Source organism: Grus americana, chromosome 8 (genome assembly GCF_028858705.1).
Source record: "Grus americana isolate bGruAme1 chromosome 8, bGruAme1.mat, whole genome shotgun sequence".
Classification (NCBI taxonomy): Eukaryota; Metazoa; Chordata; class Aves; order Gruiformes; family Gruidae; genus Grus; species Grus americana.
Window position 1 is genome coordinate 32411505 of NC_072859.1, and position 22531 is coordinate 32434035.

A 22531-nucleotide genomic window follows, 5' to 3' on the forward strand; every position below is an offset into this window, starting at 1 on the left:
GTTCTTTACCTACTTGTTGATTGCGCCAGCAACTTGCTTTATTGCTCAAGGAAGTGCTGTGTGAAGTTTGGGCGGGGGGATATGGGGGCAGTTTGCTATTGAAGACCCATTTACTAAGATCCCAGACTTGCAAATGCTGACGTACACATGCACCTTGTGAGTTCTGCCATTGATTTCAGTAGGACTCGCAATATCAAAGCTGGACACGCAGGAGAGCAGTAACAGGAACCAGGCCTAGACGCTTCCCTGCTGCTTTTATTTTGTGCGCTGTCTCCCCCCCACCCCTCAGATAATGTTTTTGCTTGTTATTGGTGGTTTTCTCATGAGTCCGTTTAAAATCTCTTTAATGTTCCTCTTCTTTTTGCATGTACTACAAGCAGTCAATACTTACAGAAATTATTAAAAAGAAGGTAATCTGCAATTGTCTGAAAATGATGCCTCTGATACATCTCAGTTCTCTAAAGCTAAAGCTTTCCTGTCAGACGGAAAGAACTGTAGGAAAGTCAGGTCTGTGGCCAGAAGCTGAGATACTGCTGCACATGGAGTACACTGCACTTTCCAGACTGAATTCTGAACATTTACACTAGCACGACGTTTGCCAAACAACGTGAATTTTGTGTGCTGCGGCTTTTCCCTTTTCTTTGCATCTTTACCTCTTCACCCAGTTTTGGTGGGGAAGGGAGGTGCTTGTGTGTATGTGTGTGTATATCTCCCTATATACATATGTTAGATCATCACTGGCATGCCATTACAAAAGGTTAGGGAAAATATTGCTGCCAACAGAACTAAAGATTAAATAATCCAATCTCTGGGAACTGTAAACTAACAATCACTATCACAAATGGGCCCTTTCTAATCATAGTTTGTGGTGGAATGAAAGATGCAATTGTCTGGAATTGATGAATATGGGATCCATGCTGGCTTTGGGGTCAAAGGTGACTTCATGCAAAGGTCCCTTTCTCTCTGGCACTGCTTCCTTTGTATAGCATAGCTTGGCAGCTATCTCTTTGCACTTCGGCTACCTGCCAATGCAGCTGGTACTGTGCAACTGTCTGGTACAGACTACAAAGCATCACTCAGCAACCAGCAGCTCCGCATGGGGCCCCTTTTCTAGGATGACAAAGAAAGATGGGCTATACATTCTGCCATCTATGCCCATTAAAAAGACTCTTAAATTGCATTACTACAAGTTATTGTTAATTATGTAGTAGTCACTGGATCTGTATGATCCTTTTAGGGGTTGATAATCTTTACAGTATGCTGGCAGTCTAAGTAATCAAGAGGGAAAAATCAGTATTTTGTTGTGTAAAAAGTAAGTACTAATGTGGTAAGTTGCTCATGCATAGCTATATGAATGAAACCTTCATTTGGATTATGTACGCCACAGGTTTGTGGTATATGCAGGAAAAAAACCAAACTAGACAAATTACTTGTGAAGTTGTGTCCTTATAGCTTCAATATTCATGTTACATTTAAGCTTGGGAAGTGTTTTTGTTGGTAAGCATTTATCCTGAAAGCTTGCTGGTTGTTAAAATGTGCCTTGAGCTGCAACTGAGATGGAAGAAAACAAAGTTCTGGCTACATTAAAATAAACAATTTCAGTTTAGAAATCACAAAACTAACCCATCTTTAAACAATGGGACTCTGGTAATGAAAGTGGCATCACTGGCAGACTGATGGGACACGTTTTTCCCTCAGTAGTGCGTTTTCTTCCTGTTCTTAAGAAATGGTTTGTAGTGTGTCCAATAAAAGGAAAATCTTTGTCCACCCTAAAAGCTGAGGTCCCGGTGGTCTCCTGAGGAATGGCCAAGCTACTCCTGTCCTTCAGTTCAGGCGTGATGAATTGTATTGCAACTAAATCTGCAAGCCTGATCCCAGTGGATATTTTCCAACTTCTGTAAGTCCATCAGTGTTAACATAACACTGAAATAGCTAATCTGGAGCAAGCGAGATTGGATTCACCTTCAGTAAGACGTATAGATGACTTACTACATAGATCCAAGTTACTTCAACTTAAATATTCTGGGCCAAATGCTTAACTCCTGTCAACTGGCATAGCTCCACTGAAGTTAATGGAGATGTACCAGTTTACCCCTCCTGAATTTTCTGGGCCTTGTTCTTCCCAAGATTTCAAGGAAAACTCGGTAAAGAAAATGGTGGGACTTGTTTACTCATGACTGGGTTTTCTCCCCTTTTCTTTTTTCCTGCTTTCTCTGCACTATTTATGATCTTACATTTGCCTCCTGTAGAGCTGGCAGGCATCCTAAGATGTACACCAAATTCTGGGAAGAAAACACCACCATTTCTGTGTAGTACCACTGCAAGAGCTAGTCTGTTGAACCACTTTTATTTCCTCTTTTGTTCAAACTACACAAAAATCTGAGAGACACAAGATACAACAGGAGGAGATGAGAACCTTCAGTCTTCAGTTTCTCTCTTTCCTCCTTGCGTCTAATATTCCTTTTCTTGTCTTGTTCTGATATCAGCTATTTGAAATAGTTATATATAATTTAACATTATACAAAAGTATTGTCATATCAAACATAGTGAAATGGATTCCAAAAACACCATCTGGTATTTGGGAATGCACTGTGAGTTGGGAACGTGAGAAGAGATATTCTTTGCCACTTTGCTTGGGACCCAGCCATTAGCAGTGTAATTGCCAAGAAAAGGTGACAGGCTTCAGGCTTAATGCAAGTGGGTTTTTTTTTCCCCCCGCTCTCTCTCTTCCCCAGCCTGTTAACTCTATGAGTCCTAAACTAAACGCAAAAGGCAGTGTAAGGGCAACGCAATGGCAAAAAACAATAGGCTCCCTTAAATTAAAAGGCAGGGCAGAAAATGAAAACAGTCACTGGGCTCCTATAAGAAGACTAGAATAAGTGAAAGCAAAATAAGCTTGTTGAGAGGAGGAAAGAAAACAAGATGCGTATGCTTTAAAGCTGCAGTGTGCTACACAGAATTGTTCTCTTATGTAGTGGATTTGTAATGATTAGAGTTTCCCAAGCTTTATCCAAAAGCTCATTTCAAAGCCATCATTAGTTTCCTCTAATCCACCCAAAATTGCAAACCACATATTGTGAAGGTCATCCATGACCATTCTAAACCTGGTTTATTTGTTATTATCTCACTTCTTCCTCTCTATCTCCATCTATCTCTTTAAGGATGGGGGGGGAAGAGAGCAGATTTAATAAATTAAAAACTCAGATTGATTTCTATGGGAATATTATTCTGATGTGTAAGAACCCAAAGGGCATGCATAGTGCAGTTTATATAATTTCATGTTGCTAGTCTGTGTGTTACCATTGGCAGGTGTAATTCTAACAAGTCTTGCCAGTATTTCTCACCTGAGAACCAGATCAAACATGAGGGAAGTAAAAAATCAGAGATATTTGAACAAGGATCAAAGTCTCTGTATTACATGCAGGAAAGCAAATAAACTTTGCAGCAGAGGATGAAAACAAGTGAGTAACACAGAAAGGTTTTAATCTTTATTGATTTCCATCTAACATTTGAAATACAGCCTTGTATTAATTCTGAACTTAAAAAAAGGCCACATTGATTTGTTTCGGTATATCAGAAACTGCGATGCTACAATAGATCTGCTATTAAATTACACAAAATAAAATGATTTCTGGTGGGTGTATCTAATGCTTGCCAAATTAGATGAAATGAAAGCTAACCCTCTTAGTCTAGCTGTTGTTTTTAAATATTTATGTCTTTAACAGACATTTGTGTGTGCCATGAGGGGGACTAGAAACTCCTTTGCTATCAGTCAGTTTGTGTAGACATGCAAAATTCTTACAATCTCAGTACCAGACTCGCATGAAATGTTCATCACTGCAAGTTCTTTCAATTTATTTGAAATAATCTTGCCGATTCACCACACCGCCGTTTTGGCTCCCGTTACTTATTTATTTACTGCGATTGCATTTCACTGCAAATGAGTTCTGTACGCAAAATTTAGTCTACAAGGTGTAGCGCAGATTTTCAGCAAGGAGTTCAACCCTTCAGTGCAGAAAAGGTGGTGGCAGTCCCATGGGTGCCAGATTGCTTGAGGGACTGAGAGAGAAGCTGCGAGCCCAGAGCTTGCCCTCTCTGCCAGCAACCAGCCGTCGTGAAACTTTGCCCTGAAACAAACACTGTAGAGCTGAGCCTCACCACGCGTCCGGGTGGGAAAATAAGTCAAAGATCACAAGAGGATCTTTCTGTTCTTTACGAGAGCTTGGGATTGGGGCGCAGTTTTACCCCAGTGCTGCTTGACCTGACCTTTGTGCTGTTTGCTTTCTAAAAGGCAGTGATGGTCTCTGATATGTCTCTCATTTAATACCAGGTTTCTCGCTTTGAAGCGTGTCGATCGAGGCAGTCCCCGATGCACTTAGTGTCCCAAATCCTCCTGACAAATAACCCAACCTGGGCAGCTCAAAAGAAGGATAAAGTTCTGATTTCTATCTTACAAAAACAAACGCTCTTTTCAGGCAAAATCACTCTCCAACAGAGCGCGTTGTATTCTGAGTCTTGTTTGGTACCTGCTGCTCCAACAGCACTGGCTTTGGAAGTGCAGCTTTGCTTGGGATGGGGTGGTGAGGGATGCGTCCGACACATAGGAGCACAGAAGTTTTGCGTGTGCAGAAACCAAGGCCGCTCGATCAGTTCAACGACAGAGGGACAGACCACATGTGGGATTCCTGATTCCCACTCAAAGAATCAAGAAACACAAAACTGTTTTGCAATTTAATTTCTGAAAGGGCGTATTCACCTATGAAAACTTTCATACACAAGATAAAGACCTTCAATACAAATGAGATGTGATCATACTTTTTGCATTACAGTTCCTCCTGTAACAGAAATTGCACAAATTCTCTCCGTTTTGACTTTGACCTTTTCCTACTGAATAATCTAATGTTTCTAGAATGTATATTTTATTTAATGGCTTTAATCAATAACTACATTAACAAAGAATCTCCATCTTCATTCAGTAAGTTAATATTACAAAAGTGTGTCTTAAGCCTCTGTTGAGCAGCCACAGCCTCTGTGAACCAAAACCTGCTGCTTTGATTAATAGCAGCAATACTTTCATTCAGCACAGTTCATTCCCCATTCGTCCCCGCTGCACAGCGTGGGGCACCTCAGGGATGCCCTGGGAGCGTGCAAGCTGGAGCATCCCCTGCCCAGCTCCATCCCACCACCAGCCAGGGATCTGGGTCTCGACACATGGGCACCTTCTTGGGTGGTAAACTGCCAACTCCAGCAGCTTATAGTTTTTTATCACCTTATCAGGAATGTGCCACCCACAGCAATGCAGAATTATTACATCTTTCTCATCATTTTTTTCCTTCTGCATAGAGGGCTTTGCCTGTTTTTCCCTTCCCAGCCAATGCCAGCCTGGGGTTTTGTTTTGCTATCCGGTGACATGATGACAAACTGCAAATGAATAATCAGAAGTACTTAGAATTAAAATGGCAAAAATATTATTAGTTTCTGCCCCCCCCCCCCCCCGCACCCCTCTCCCATTTTCCCCTCCCTCCTCTTTTGACGGCAGGCAGAAAATGCAGATGCCAAGGCAGGGGAAGATATTTTTAAGCAGGAGCATCTGGCTCCTTGGCAGACTCCACAGGCAGTTGGTTTGGTTGTTTTGGAGTTGCCTCTGGGTCTGTCACATGTTTTGGCATCTGACTGATTGTCTGGGCTGCCTCCTCTTATTGGACATATTTTTTCTTTGACTCACCTTTGAATCTGAATTGTCTCTTTATTTTCCTTTGCCAGTGAAAAGCAACTTTAGCTGATCCTGGCCTGTTTATATAGAAATAGTCCCCATTCCTCCCTGCCTGTGGCTCACGGGAGCCTCCTCCCTGCCTGGTTTGTGCTACCAAAGGTGCTTGCTGCGAGCACTCCTGCCTTGGGATGCGGGTCAGGCTCCGAGCACTCCCCAGGGAGGAAACTATTCCAAGGAGGAGAATTTTCCCACATCCAAATATATGGCCAAAAGCACAGAGATGTTGTTCCTGATATATGCTGTATCTGTGTATGTTTTGGGTTTTTTTTAATATATATATATAAGATTATTATATTGGGGGGAGGGTTTGTCTTAAAACAGTGTAGTTTTCTTAATAGATTTTGTGCAGAGTATGAAAAAGTACTTGAAATGACAGGTCTGTTCCCTGCTGCAAGCCTGCTGTTTGAAAAAAAGTTAGGTGCTTAGCAGTATTTGTTTCTCTGTTTTCTTTGCACCGTAAATCTTGGGCGAAGCTAGTTTTTCACTCAAAAAAACCCCTTTTTTCACCCCCAAACATCACGGTGAGGCAGTCTGGAAGCTTGTCCCTGCGACCTGCCCCAGCCCGCGGAGCCAACCCGGGGATTTTACGACTGCCAGGGCAGCAAGGCTGGCAGAAACAGGTGGGCTCACAGCGGGGAGCAGCAGCGAAAGCCCCACCACTAGTTCTGCTGGGATTTTTTTAGGTGGATAAACTAAATCTAATTAAACCAGAGCATGTTTAAATGAGCTTCGTTTAACACGCACTTTGTATAGTTCCTCTATTAATAACGGCAGCTCTTGTTTTTATTGTTAGTGCTATCATTTTTCTGTCTTTCCTGATATTCCCAGGGATCGAATGGATTATTTATCAGAAGGGTTGGGGTTGGGTTTATATTTGTAAAACGCTGTTTTGGAACTGTCCTGTGAACTAGTCCTTGCTGTGCTCAGGAGGCACCGCAGAGACTTAGAGATGAGATGTAAATCTGTGCTTTCAAGCTAAAATGAGACCATATTTCATAGAGAAAGTGTTTTTCTTTGAAGGAGAAGGCAAATAGAAGGGAGAAAGAATGCTAGTTTGTAAATATATTTGTAGTTTTTTGAAGGTAACATCACTAAAAAAAAATGGTGTTGACTAATCTGATATAAAGAAGGCATCTTGTATGTTGTTTGGAATTTTTTCTTAATTACATCAAATCAAATTAAACTCATCCAGGAAAAGAGTAGGGAAAACCATAATAGGACATTTTAAAACAAAAGCTACCAGAACGCATTTTTCATTGAGTTAAAGTATTGTTTAAAACAGAAAGCTTTTCTCTCATTGACCTATCATTTTTGCCTCCTCACATACATGTTTGGAAGCCCTGTGTATGTTACCACTGTAAATAATAAGGATGTCAGAGGCTAGGGAATTGGCACATATGAAATTAAGGTGTTTATTCCCAGGGCAGGACGTTTTGGGCAGCCAGGCTCCATCCTTGTCTCATCCTCCTACCTGTACGCCACAGGGAACTGCAGAGTAGCTCCAGTTAGTCTCCAAGTACTTGGAGTTAACAAACAGAGAAAGATGATGAGAACGATTTTAAAACATGAGAGAAACTATATTTGCAGTTATTTTTTGTGTGTGTGGAAAGGAAAAATATTTTCAAACTAATTTTTATTCCTAAAACAGTGCTGAAGGAGCAGGCAGAAAAAAAAACCCACGCATGTGAACACACACACTTCCATGCACACACACCTTACATTAAATTACTTTTACCATCTGATCCTGACTCTTGGCATGACTGATTCCAGGAAAAGCTCCGGACCGCAGACCTGTACAAGAACATTAGCAAACATTTGCACTGAACACAATCTTGCATACAAATTAAAGTTAGTTTCTAGCTCTCGTGATTGCAAAAGGAAGCCTGTGAGCACAGTAAATGCCTGTGTTCTGAAATCTGAAAAAGAAAATGACAGTAAAATTAGCAAAAAGCCCAATCTATGCTGTGTTTTTAAAGTCATCTTGGTATTCTAGGGAATGTGCATCATAAATTTTGAATAGATGGGATTAGCAATATCATGAAGGGGAATCCCAGAGGACCTATCTCCAACAAGGAAGGAATCTTGTAAAAGACATTCACAATAAATCCTTTCATAGGCTTTGGCACTGGGATGTAACTGCATAGATTCCCTGTTAGGTTTTCCTATGAGGGGAAAAAACAAACAGGTCCTTTTGGGCTTTTGATTCTGTGAGTTGGTTTTGTGATCCAAAAGCACCATATAGGTGCTTTCACCTTTGTTTTTCAGCACCTGCAGCATTTGGCAGATACACGGTAAAGCAGAAGCAGCAGCACAAAACACGATATTACTGGGAGAGGGAGACGCAATTCTGAACTATCTGTCCTCTTGGGGCAAGCAAATAGCAGAAAGCAGCTACAGTGCCGTGCCAGGCTAGTCCTGTGGGACGATGTGGTTACAATAACTAATTTTTAGACTAGCCTTGTTCATGCTACTCTAAGTCTTTGCAGCCTCGTCCAACAAGAGGCTCACTTTTCAAGGGCACAGCTCTAAATGTCCAAGGTTGAAATATTTGTACAGGAGTTACAGTCTTTGGACATACTGCAGTTAAAGTGAGGGGGCTTTTCTGTCCTGCCGATGAACAGGTAATAGAATAATAGATAAGTCTTTAGGAGCATAGTGATGCTCTTTAAAATCTCTTGGATCCTTTAATACTGTGGATGGCAGGCAGTTGCTGCAGCTGGAGAGACATGCTTCTCAAGGAAACAGAGACACCTTTAACACTTCTGACTTGGTCTCTTGGCTTGTGGCGAGTCAAGTCAACACACGTTTCACACCAAGGTAACTAAGGTAACTGACTGTATTTCTCTTCTTATTGTTAAAAAAAATCCTTGGTCAAAATCAAGGTGTTCCAACAAATCCTTACCTATCTAGTTGTCAGTGTTGCATTTTTTTAGACTTCAGGAACCCTTCAGAACAGGTCCATCTGTCTTGCTGTGTCCTTTTCTGTGGTCTGTTTTATGGCAATAGTGGGCTCTAAAAGGCTGAATGAAAGAAGAATTCAAAATACCTTGGGAAAAATAGTGAAGTGAGCTACCTCTTCTTGGCAGGGAACAGCAGTCTTCAGTTTAGCAATAGGGAAAAAGGGGTTAATTGATTTGTTCAGTATTGAACACTAGCCTGTACAAGGCCAAGACTCACTCCATCACCACATCAACCCTTTTGTAGACTCTTAAGCATCTGCAAACACATTGTAAAAGATGAATTATGATCTTGACTTCTCTTCCTACTTTGCCAAGATCCTTCATGTCATGAACTTCAGTGACTTGAGAAAGGTGGTTCTTCTTTGTACCTGAACTGGGAAACAGTATCATCTGGTTTCTCTCAACTCAAATGAGTAGCAAGGGAAAACATAAACCTGTATAGAAATCATTTCTCATCAGGACACAAAGAGATGGCTAAGGTCAGAACTAAGACCGAACATAATCTCTTAAATCCCCTGCAAGATGTGGCCAGTTACGTTGGTGCCACCAACAGACTCTGAGCATCTTGGTACAGCTTGGGAGTGCTGGGAATGAGGTGAAAATCAGCAACTAAGGAGCCTGAGTTTTGTAAACCTTTTTTCCACTTCAAATTGAAAGGTGCTGCTGTTCCCGATCAGACTTTCCAAAACAAGGACATGGCTTGGCCACAGTTGAGATGGATTTAGTCTCCCAGAAAAGTTGTTTTCTCTGTTGCCATCTGACACCGGTGGAGCTAGTGCCAACGTAGCAAGCGCAAATTACAGCCAACGTGATGCGGAATATCTTGTGCATGGACCTATGTAGCTGTGTAATTGCTTGGCATGTCTTTGGCCCTTCGCTTGTCCCCAGTGATAGGTGTGTGAATGGGTTTATAGGAATAATAATTCTCAAACTTACAGCCAACTCTTTTCCTCCCTCCATTACCCTGCTGGAAAAGATTTCACAGTCGTTTGCGTTCATTGCAGAAGCCCGCAAAAGAGGTGAAGTTAATCAGAACTTTGGCTGTCGCTCCACTCATAGCAGAGGTTTGTTGGAGCTGTGTTTCCATGTTCACAGCAATAGAGCTGGCCTCATTTTTAAAATGAAGTAAGATAAGGATTGACCTGTGACAAAAGAAAAATAATGGCTTAAGACCTGGGTTCATCTGGAACCTAAACTGATCCATGGTAACAAATCCATGGACCCCAAAAAAAAGAGCAGAAAATTGAAATCACATATGAACCGGGAATAATTCTCCTCCCACCTCTCAAGGTTCACACAGAAATGTGTGAAATTGAAAGGGCAAACAATGGTATAAATTTCACTCACCTGTTGTGGCGCTGAGATCAGTGATATGCTGAGGTTGTGGAAATGAATCCCTAGGGATTCATTGCAGAGGATAGCAAGGAATATCAGGTGCTTTGTGCATTAAAGTTAAATGAACATTTAAATATAACTGTGGAACACAAAAGGAAGTTTGTAAAATGTGAGAGTGAGTATGCTCTCCTGATGCACCACACACTCACTTCCAGAGCATCAATCACTTTTTCTCTGCCTTCTTCAAGAAATAGATCATATTTTCCTTTCCCATTCAGTCTTCTGATACGGGCTTTGTGCCTTGGCATCCTCCCCCAGATACCAGGAGCCCCCCATAATAAGGAGGGAGCACAGTGTTTCCTTGGCGCTTGCCCTGGGACAAGCCTCTCTCGTTCCATAACGACTCAAATGAGATGGGAGTCAGAGGGTCAGCGAGCTCTGCAAGCCTGAATGCTGCTCCGTGGGTTTGGTTTTGTGGGTTTGTGTCCAATCTATGAACCTTACATCACTTAAGCATAGATTCTCCCTGTGGTTTAGTACAAGCAGCCAAAGGTTGAATTCATACTGTGTTCTCACAGGTGAAACTTCACTAACTTGTGCCAAGCAATATATTCTGCATGTTCCCAGTTTACATATTAAATCTATGGGGTAGAAGTGGGCAAAAAGTAGGAAATCTCCTATTACTTATGTACAGTGAGAAATAACATTCGGTGGGTGGATACAGTTTCTTACGGAAATGAGCTGTCTCTCCTTTGAAGAAACATTTAAATAGAAGGGAATAGCTTGAAACATAAACTGAAGTAGAAAAATTCACTTTCTGCTTTATTCCGGAAAATATCAGTGATATTCCCCAGACAGGACATGAATATGTTATCGTTGAGTTAAAATCATTTGCGTACATAGATTTTGACCTTGCTGGAGTGCAGAATCTACAGTGAACCATTTGTTCACTGAGATTGAAGAAAATAATTGAAGTTTTTTTCAGGGTGGGGAAAATGCTTTGTAAAGAACCAAGAAGTGTGTTTTGAAAGATGAAGGTGAGAATGAGCAGGGAGTTGTCAGTACTTAGATACCATAGTGTAAGTGTAATTTAAAAGTAATGTTTCTATTGCAGCTCATTATCATTTAATATGCAAAAAGATACTCATTCTTGAACTTTGCAATGCTGCACACCCCCGTTTCTCCCTACCCAGCGTCACTAACATCAGGGACTATTCTTTATCCTGTATTTGTACAGCACCTATCATGGTAGGCTTCTGTTCCACTCCTCAGGCTCCTAAATGCTGTTGAAGTAAATATAAATAACATCACTAAATTTCAGCAACTGTTTTAGAAACATTTCCTTTTGCTGAGGAAAGAACTGGACTTGTCTGGATTTAAAGAACCAAGTTTTTATTTCCAGAAAGCAAACCAAGCAGAAATGACAGTCTGTTTCTGGAGAACCCCATTGACACGTAAGACCTTAGTTAGTTAATTTTTGGCATGAAGTGAAATACCTTTCATTGTTAGTGTGGTAGCATTCTATACAGCAAGCCAAAAATGAATGCTTGGGGACTAGCTAGGAAGTTAGAAGTGTAAAACCTTCTCATCAATGAACACCTTCCTTGGGAATTTTTGGTGAAAATGAATGAGGGCAAACTGGGGAGACAGCGATTTTTTTACCACTGCTCTGGTTCACACGAGTTCAGTTCTTGCCTTTCACAGCAACTCCAGGGAACTCATTTAGTCTGTTTGTTCCTCACTTTACCCACATTTAAAACATCAGAGGTAACGCATCGCTGCTCTGTAAGGATGCTGTGAAGGTAAAACCAGCAGGAAGAGCAGCAGATAAGTACAGTGGTGTGAGTGGGTCCACCTCTGGCTGGTGTGCACTGATACGTGTTACAGCCAAATGCAAATGTGGCAGGCTGTAAGCTCCTTTGGGTAGTAGCCCTTTTGGTATGTTTGCATAGTTCAGTGAAACTGAGAATGTCAATAAATTTTATAGATGCTGTGCAATGTATTGGTGAATTCAGCTGAAATGCACCTCAACAGTTGTCACAGAAAGTTGAGATTTTCCCATTTTCTTTGCATGAGGCGAGTTATGAAGGACTTAGAGACTTCAGTCAGAAAAGGCTGAAGAGATTGTCCTTTGGAACGGACTGTACTAAAATCATGTTATCGCATAACAGGATTATCCATGGAAAGACAGAGAATTTATACCGTCATCCTATGAAATTAACATCCTTAAAATATCTCCTCCTGTTAAATTGCTGGCCATCTTTAGGGCAAAGAAGTGATGAGTCAGCTACTTCACAAATGTCTGTGTTTTTGTAGGAAGAAGCACATGCAAGACCTGGTGTGATGAGTTATAAAACACCTTTGTCATGCTAGAACATCTCTGAGCTCCTTCTGTAATAATTTGCTTTCATTTAAAGGCATGAGAGCCCGAGCAGCCCAGCTCAGCCAGCGCTATGGAAGTGACTGTGTCGCTCCAGCTATGCCGTGCCTGCAGTCTGTGCTCTGGTGATTGATGGGTCCTTGAGATCCATCGTGACCTTGCTATTCATATCAATGGGCGTCCTGTAGGAAACCCCAGGGTTTCTGTCACACTGACACCCTCACAAGCCCATCACAAGTTTCATGTTGCAAGTACCTTTCATTGAAGCTGCAATTCCTCTTTATTTAGCCTTCCCCGAGTATGGTTGTTTTGTCCACCTTTGGTATTGCATCAGCAAATACATCGCTCTGGAATCTTAGTTGTTAGCACCCCACAAGGCAGTGGAACAACAGGGCTTTGCAAATCAGCAACTGTATTTCTGGTCTCTCTTATCTGTTCTTGTTCTATTTCTGACCTTGTTTATTACACATTTCAGTAAACTCCCAGCCTCTCTCCAGAATCATGTTGGTAATAATACCAGGTTTAGGGAAGCGGGAGATTCACTTATAGTGTTTCTAGCCTGAACTCTGGACACAGGACAGCGTGTCTCGATGCAGTAAATGCAGAGCACTCCACTTAAAAGAGAGTTCAGACCAGAGCAGAACAAACGGGAGCTGGTGTCCTAAGCGCAGGCTGAGGATTAGTGCTGTGAAGTAGGTTTTGCCACCAGAAACTGTGACGAGAAAGCAAAGCTAAAGTAGAGCAAGTAGTGTCACAGAAACAAATTATTTCTGCTTGGGCCAGCTGGGGCTTCTGATCTCCTACACAGACGCGCTGCGGTCACTGACCCAGGCTTCCCAGGACACCCTGCCAGTGCCTCCGGAGTGTTCCCTTTGCACTCCTCAGTCTCTGTCCCAGCTGCATTGCTCTCCTCTGTTGGCGGCAATCCAGGTGAAATTGTGCACTCTTCCCTCTCACAACTGATAAATGCAGAGAAGCATTTTATTTCATTTTTGAATGGTTTCAGCACAGGGAACGGTACCAATAAAACAATGAAGCTCCTACCAAATATGACATAATGATTCTTCGAGGTCACATCATTCCCTTCCTAGATACCAGAGCTGTTCAGGTGCTGTCAGCCCATTCGTCTGATAGGATTGTCATGATAACCAGAAAAATACAGTCAGCCCAGGCTTAGAGAGAAATTCTTTCCTCTTGAAAAAGCAAAGCTTTCTATCTCTGCGTGCCCTGAGCCACAAGAGGAGGTGACTGAAGCCAGAGCGGTTCCTACAAATAGAAATCTTTATCATTGTAAATCAACTCGGTGAGTAGCAATCAACTTCTTTGTCTCTAGAGACATTTAATAAAGTACCCCGCAACCTCTTTGTCATCCATTAGTCACCAGATATTGGACATCCCATTTTAAAAGCACCATTTCTTTTTTTAAATATATAGCCTATGAAAGATCTATATTTTACCTCTTTTTGGATGGACACAGTAAAAGGATATTTTTCCCACTCTGGATTGAAAGTGCTAAGAAAATCCCATTGTACATGAAGAAAATGTAAGCGCACATTCACCAGGAGCTTTGGTTTCCTTTTTTTATTGCTAATAAGGCATACACCTCCAGCCTGCTCTGGAGACCAGAGCATCCTGAACAGTTGCTGAAATCCAGCCTGCCCAAGGATTTAGGGAGAAATGGCATTATGTAAAATAGGGAAAACCATTGTTTCCCTTCATATAATATTAACTAAACCTATAAAATAAAAAAATAGATTCAAATTTATCAATTGCTGAAGTTCATTAATCTGCGCATCTTGAAGAGTAAGTGTTTTCTTGCTTTTAGCTGATTTGCCACAAACCTCTGGTTCTGCCCGTGCTACAAGCAAGTACTCATTGTAACAGACTTTACTCTCAAACGCAAGAACTGCCTAAGGTTGAACATGTCACTTATCTGAGCTTTGGCACAAAATAAAATACAATCCAAGTTTTCATGGAGACAGAGCAAAGCTTGAAAACCCAAACCCTAGAAAGTCCAAAACAGTCATATAACAAATACAAAGGGTGTATATTTAATTGCTTAAGTTCAGTCTCCTGATTCTATAGTCAATGTCATGATTTTAGTGTGGTCTGACTCATGATTTTTGACATTGAGAACACCGCTGTCCTCACAACAGGGCAGTGTTTAAATGGGCACTTTATTGTAGGACATCTTGCATCACTGCGTAACTGGACCCCAGCTCCCCATGAAACTTTCCATTTTTAGCTGTTCTGTCTGTAGCCTGATGACACCGGCATTTTCGTTCTGGCCCAACTTCTTTCCCATTCCTTACTCTGCAGCCCAGAATAAGACTTGAAAGCTGCGCTCCCATGGCAGGGCAGGTGAAGACCTTGCTGACACTTTGCAATCAGTGAAGCATGGTTTTAGCTGCAGTTAGTAATTTTGTAAAATGGTAAGTGTAGAATGTCTGAATGGTGAGGAATGCCTTAGCTGATATTTGTACTTTTCCGTAAATAGCTTGATATTCACTGTGATAGAGTTTCATTTCTCTGGAGTGCTTTATTACATGTCTTTTATTGGCTTTTTGAGTTCAGATTCTGTGACTGGTATATTAATTTTATTTTTTATTATATTTCCTCCTTTTATGTTCTGCAATTACATTAACTCAGCCTTTCCCGATCAATAATAGCTGCAAACAATTTGCCTTTCACTGCACATACAAAATCTGTAATAATGGTCTTCAAGTCTTTATAGTTTCTTTAGTGGTGTTAAATTTATTGTACCTTATTAGCATAGAAAAAAGGATCAGTAAATGACCTACTACAGTAGAACGCGAGTAGCAGAAGTAGCATCCACTTCTTGCAAAAAAAAAAAGTACTCTAGAATGGAAAACAAAAGAAAAACAACCTTTTTTCTCCAGAAATTTGTAGCAGGGCTATAATTATCAGCATAAATGCTCTATGGTAGCTTTTAAAATCTGTGCAAGCTCTGTTTAATTTCTTGAGGGTGTTATTGGTTCCTCAGTCCCTTTCAGTAGCAGATGAGGTCAAACTGGATTATCGTAATGGTCCTTTCTGGCCTTAAAAAACAAAGCCGATGCTGCAAGGGCTTGACAGCGCCAAGTCCTCACTTCAACGTGCAGCAAAAGGTGAAGTGTGGTAAGCCTTTGTCCTGCTGCTCTCCTCCCCTCCAGTCCATAGTCCTCTTCACTCAAGCCCTGGAGCAGGAACAGGTGGAGGATCCCAGCGCTGCCTTCCCTGCAAACCGACAGTGAAGGGGCAGAGAAGGGGCAGCGCCCTGAACGCAGTGTACCAGCGCACGGAGCCGGGCAGCTGGCAATAGCCACAAAACCCTGCAGCACCAGCGTGATGCAGGGCAACCAGGAGCCGCATGCGGAGCTGGGATGAGGGAACTTGGTACTCAGAGCAACAGGCATGGTGGATCCTGCCCCACGGGCTGTGCAGGGACAGGTCAAGCCAAGGAATGCTTGGCTTCTCCTCCCGGAGGGGAAGAAAGATTGTTCATATTATTTTCTGTAGACTTCAGGCTAAGTCTTTCTCCTTTTATTTACAAAAAACGTTTCAAGTCATTGACTCGAGCAAGACTACTCATATGGATAAAGGAAACAAGGCTTTGGCCTCATGACAACTTTAAAGTCCTAGGATTTATGTTGCTTGCATCCCTCAGATATGTTTGCAAATGTTGACACATACTCCTAGTTTTTCACTCATAAAAATGCTGCTTGTGTCTTGGGGTTTCTTAGAAAAATATTTTTAAATCACTTTCCACCCTTAAGGGCCGTTTGAAATTCACACTCCCAAGGCAGTAAAACAACACCACAGGTTTGGTTTTAACTGGGAAAAGGCAGGAAGCTGAGTGTTAGTACACTGCTCTCTGAACAGTAGGTGATTTTGAAGACAGCTTTGGTGTCAGCTCTGAATATCCCATCTTGTACTAGTCCAAGCAAGACTCTGACATATTTATTTTTTCACTTTGGCTTTCCAACATTTAATTTTATTAGCTGGAAAAAAAAAAGAAAAAAATAGGTGGACATAAACTTTTAATGGAAGTGTATGAGAACTGACACGTCAGGAGCAATTACAAATACATGCCATATAACGTAAATCTGCAGGCACTCTTTATGAACGGGAGGCTTTGGCTTGGTGCAGTTAATGGCCTCAAACACTCTTGTCTGCTAATAAAAAAATATTTTGTCTTCAGCATGATATATACCTAGAAAATATCCATATTTTTCAGTGTGACTCTCTTTGAATAGGCATTGAACACAGCACCTTCCTCCCTGAAAAGCATGACCTTCTGTTTGAACTTCATAGTTGCTGGCTTGTCCCGCGGAGGTCCCCACTCCAGGGCAGTCATGGGGTGCTCCATCATGCCGGGCTTCCGTGGGAGCAAAGCTCTACTGCTCCAGCGTGGGTCACCAAGGAAGGAGGAGGTCAGTCCATGCTCGCAGCAAGCTGAGTGCGTGCTCGTGACTGAAGGGTCAAGCTGGAGTATATGACTTAGAGGCAACACTGCTTTGACTCAAAAGTCAAAAACCCCCACCCTTTCTAAGGGCCATACTAATGCCCAGATGGATTTGTTTGCTTCCACTTACTTGTCTTGGTACTTACGCTGACTTCTGTTGTTATAAGTAGTACTAATTAAGATCACTATGATTGCAATGAAACACGATTCTGTGTGTATGCAATACCATATGTTACCAGGGGATTAGGTACGGGTGCTGTCACGGCTTCCGTAACCGCAGCGCCGTGTTCTGCTCTCTACAGAGCCACAGTGAGATCTCAACCCTCTGTGCCACTGCCTATCTCCTGGCTCGTACCCCCATGGCTTTGCCACACCAGCACCAGGGGCATAGATAAGCTGGATTTGGGGCAGGCTTCTCTTTCTCTTCTGATAACTGGTGGTATTGCAAGGAAAGTGCTAAAGAGATGTTTTGAATATGAACCAGCGCAGATATGTTTGTCCTAAACAGCCTGGGTAGAAGATGAGGGAAGGGGTTGTGCTGGGTTGGATGGAGTAGGAACTCCAGAGCTTCAAGGGAGGAAGGGAGAAGAGTGTCCCAGTGCCGTGACTGCCAGCCTGCAGTGCATCTTTCAGCACGGGGTGAAGGCTTGGCTTCCCACTGAGAGGAGGTCAGTGGGGAAACAAGGAATTAATGAACCTCTGCTCCACACGCTCCCATGCCTCACAGCTCCCTGTACCACCCTCGGAGCCTCTGTGGTGTCACAACACTTTCAGCATGTTGGTATCATGAAGGACTCCACTGGTTGTTCCTGGTACTCGTTATAACACATTGCTGTCATTTTTCAAGGTGAAGCTTCTCTGCCACTCTGCATACACCTCTCAAGTGGTAATCACAGTCTTTTCAGCCAAGGAGGGTCTCGGTTCAATGTACTTTGTCCTGTAAAGTTGCTATTAAGCAAGACAAAATGGTGAACATCATGTTGTGCAGCTTCTGTTTTAGCCACAGCTGACAACAGGACTGGAGGAAGGGAATTGGATCCTGATTTCCTATAGGATGGAGCAGTATTGCCATAGACCCTCTGAGCTCAGGGATGTAATTACAAAATGGGTCTATAAACAAAAATTCACCATTATGGAGCAAATAAAACCAAAGGGTAGTTAATCCAGGGATATATCACACATCAAATTAAATCTCACTTTGCCTGCAGTAATAACAGAAATAATTCATTAAGATAAACCTCTAGATTATGCACAGCATCTGGAGATAGAATTAAGACCTTAGCTGTGAGTGCATGTGCATGCACACTCCCTCCCCCCTCCAAAAAATGATGCCAGCATAAAAGGCAGTTTAGGGTTGACTGTTGAGCTTTTCACATCCATTTCTTTCTGGCACTTACAGAGAAAACAAATGTGATTTCCAAAGAGAGCTGTCTCAGGAAGAGTAAAAAATTACCACATCCTTTTTTCTGCGAAGGAATGTAACATGATGTAGGGGGCCCCTGTGCAGAGCCAGGACCAGTCAGAAAAATGTTGACATGCAGTCTTGGAACTTGATCTAACTTCTTATGAAGTCAGCGTGAGTTTTTCCATGTATTTCAACAGAAGTTGAAAGAGGTCCTTCCATCCACTCTGTCTCACCTATACAGTGGAAATAATGCTGGTAGTGAAGATGTTAGTGAGCTGTTTTTAAATTTATATTATCTTAAAGCTAGCCATGGGATGACAAGTTTCATATATGGAAGCTGGGCATGACAACAGGGTTAGAACTGGATCTGCATCTACATTCAGTCTGAGGGTATCAGTGTTAGCCCAGACTCATACTAAACTGGTAAACTGGCAGACATGATCCTACCATGGACCAAGGCAGATCAGTGCATTACTCTGCAGCCCACATTTAGCAACTTTCAATAAAATCTGCCATTGCAAAGCTTTTCTTTCCTGTAATCCTGAATAATATTAAAGAAAGATGGACAAACTAATTTGGGTTAAATAAAATCAAATCATAAAGCCTAAAAAAAAACTCGACCTGAAATGGATACACAACTTGCTTATCACTTCCATCAGCTCTTTGGGACAGAAATTCTCTCTTCCACATCTGTTTTCATAACTCTGGTGCAGACCACTCTTACTACTCTGCCCCATCTCATACGACTATCAAGAACGTGCCACTGGAAGCTCTCAAATTAACTCTCAATAGGATGTTATTGCTTCTCCTGTTCTTGTTCCAGACCTTGCTGTCTTGTCTTTCATTCAAAAAAAAAACCTCCTTAGGACATGCCCAGGTGGCTGTAACAGAGCATGCTAAAGAATACGCTAGACAAACCTCTGCCAGGAACAAGCCTGCTTTTGGACAGAGGATCTCACAGGGGATCTCTCAGGGTCCGGACCAGCCCTGTTTTCATGAACCCAGCAGCAAACCGTATGTTAAAAATTCTTACTGGCAAGAATTATAATGGTATAATTGGTAGAGCAGAGATAAATCAGCCCTCATCCATTTCTGAAGGCACTCTATTACATTCAGACAGTTCAATCACACTCATTTTCTTCTGGACCTTTCTAGAAATGGCCTGCCACCTTCTTTCCCATCCATGCCCTGCAACAGCTGTTACAGCAAATGGATTTTTCTATGACTTGTTCTGAAGTAATGGTGGGCTATAAATTAGTGCATGCTTGGGAGCTCCCAAGGAACAGTGGCCATCATCTAATTACATTTCTAATTAAGGTTACAGGGAGACTAAAAACAGTAAAGAATAAATGTGTGGACTTCCAGCAAAATATGTATTTGGAGAATACAATCAGGGCTGCCCAAAATATGCTGGAGAGCATGAGACAAATTGAGACAGTCTAAGTCCTCGATGAAAGATGACTGTGTACACAGAGGATCTGACAGTAAACCCATGGGAAAGGATAGTGATGAGTTTGAGATGCAGGCATGAATCCAAAGAGAAAAGGCCTAGCAATGGGTGCCTGAGGATGTGATCAAGACAACAGGATCAGAGGGAGTGGGAAAGCTGCAACAAAAGCCAAGGCTGAGAACTGCCAGATCATAGTATCTGCTGCAAGAGGGCTTTAAAATCTCCAGGGAGTGGGAATAGGGACTAGTTACTAACTCATATGCAGGACACCATTGAATAGGCTTAAGTTATTTTTTTTTACCTCCAGAAAAGATCTCTGAAAGGGTCCTCTACTCAGCCTAGCAGCAAATGTCACAGTATTCTAGCTTCAAGGGGGAAAAATTCCTCTGGATTTGCCATTAATTTTGCTGGAAAAAAGCCCAAGAGGTCACCTAGTACATTCAGCTATCCAAAAGCAGGCTCAGCTTTCTGATGTTGTCAGGACCTTCAGTGATGAATAATCCGTGACCTCTGGAGACAACTGATTTCAGTGCTTCACAGAGGATGTTCAAACCCCAAAGTCTCCCTGCAGTTCCCAGTGCTTCTCATCCACATTGGATGCTGGGATCTCAAAAAGAGGTGTTCTACAGGAAACAGGGGAAAGGCCTGCAAATATGAAATAAGGAAGCTACAGAGAGGGAAGAAATAAATCCTTCTCCCATCCTTAGCCAGGTCATGTTATCTACCACTCCAATAATTCTTCTTGTTTTCCTCTGACATATCTTGAATTAATCTATATCATCCCTTGAATTATGGTGCCCAAATATAATTCCTTAGAAGACAATGTTACAAAAATAGATTTTCACCACTTCAGCAGTCTTGGAAAAGGAAGCTGAACGGGATGCTCGAATATAGGAAATACAGGTGCAAATTGTTTGTGTAAAACAGAATTAAAAGGAGATGAAAGAAATGGTGTATTGGTGCTGTGGATAGAGATTTAAAATTGAGCTGTTTGGCTGAAACAAACTGAAAACCAGGCTCCACTCGCACACAATTCTTGCAAGCCTTTCTATAGCTGACAACAACAGAAATCACTACTCTGAAAGGTTTCTGCCAGTCTAAACCACTGCCAGGCTGGACATTAACAATGAGTCTCTAAGTTAACTCGAAAGTAAAATAAAATCTTTACAAATAAGGCTGATTCTTGTAGTTTAAACAGAGAAACACTTACAGAAGGAGAGTTCAGGCTTTGGTTCTGGGTATGACCCTGTTGGCTTCCAGGTGTGGAATATGAAACAATCTGCCAGCCAGGACTAGGTAGACTTCCAGAGCCAAGGGGTGTGATTCAGGCTGACACACATCAAGTCACTTGAGCCTGGAAATCAAATAAGAAACTGCTCAACAGGCTTTTCACTCAGACCCCTGTTAGGTTTTTACTGCATCTAGGACAGAAAAAACCCTACATAACCAGCTTTTTCCAGTGTTATTTTTTGCTTCCGCTTTAGTTTGTGAGCAAAATCATCAAATGCAAAAGCATGAGGAAAAGCAATAGAAAAACCCAAACAGGATTGGGTTGGGTCTAGCTTGACACATGGGCTTGGCTCATTCAGAGTGTCAGCATGTGGCCAGATGAAATGTCCATCTTGGGCTGGGGAGGGATAAATCTTTGGAAAAGGAGGGAGGTGTGGCAGTGTTGTCACTTGGAAGTGTCATGGTTTAACCCCAGCTGGCAGCTATGCACCAGGCAGCCGCTCATTCACCCCTCCCGCACCAAGGGGATGGGGAGGAGAATGGGAAAAAAACTCATGGGTTGAGATAAAGACAGTTTAATAGGATAACAAAGGAAGATGATAATAATGATGATGATGATGATGACGATAATAGATGTACAAATGCAATTGCTCACCACATGCAGAAAAATCAGTCTGATGCCCAGTCTGTTTCCAAGCAGTGATCCTGCCTCCCAGCTACCTTCCCAGTTATATCCAGAGCATGATGCTATAAGGCAGGGAATATTCCTTTGGCCAGTCTGGGTAAGGTGTCCTGGCTGTGCTCTCCCAGCTTCTTGTGCACGTGGCAGGGCATGAGAAGCCAAAAAGTCCTTGACTTAGTGTAGACACTACAACTACCCAGCAACAACTAAATCATCACTGTGTTATCAACATTATTCTCACACTAAATCAAAAACACAGCACTGTACCGGATACGAGAAAGAAATTTAACTCTATCCCAGCTGAAACCAGGACAGGAAGGTAAAAAGGGGAGAGATCACACCTTTTTGCTTTTCTGTTTCCCAGTCAGAGAAGGCCAGGCGCTGAGGTACTGCTTTGCCCTCCCTGTTCTCCAGAGGTGAAGAACATTTAGTGGAGCCTTATGTACCCTGCCCATGGAGCGTGTCCCATGGACCATGGCTGGTCAGCAGGCCCACAGGAGTGACCTGTACGGGCAGGTTTCTCTTCTAAGCCCATGACCAGAAACCTTAGTGATTTCCCACTTCCATCAAAGAGGCCTTATAGTATTTGAGATATCCCTGCATCCCAGCCCTGGACTGAATTTAAGAAAAGGTGCTTGTTCATTGCCTTCTGCATATTAATACTCCTTCCTGTGTGTGCTGAAGCATTCAAATGCCAGATTATTCCTCAGACATTCCTATAACTGACTTGCGTCTCTCAGACTGCTCTGACAGTACCTTTCCATGTGATCATTCCCTCTGTGATGATGCCAGCACCGGGGTACGGGTACTTAAGCCTCTTGTCCTCTGCAAGGTAACTGAGCTTCCACATT

General features: G+C 42.3%; 1 protein-coding gene across 9 annotated transcripts in view; it reads left to right on the forward strand.

The window, feature by feature from the left end:
- The window catches only part of NFIA (nuclear factor I A), a 357955-nt gene that overhangs the window by 12390 nt on the left and 323034 nt on the right, over positions 1-22531 (forward strand). The window lies entirely within an intron of this gene.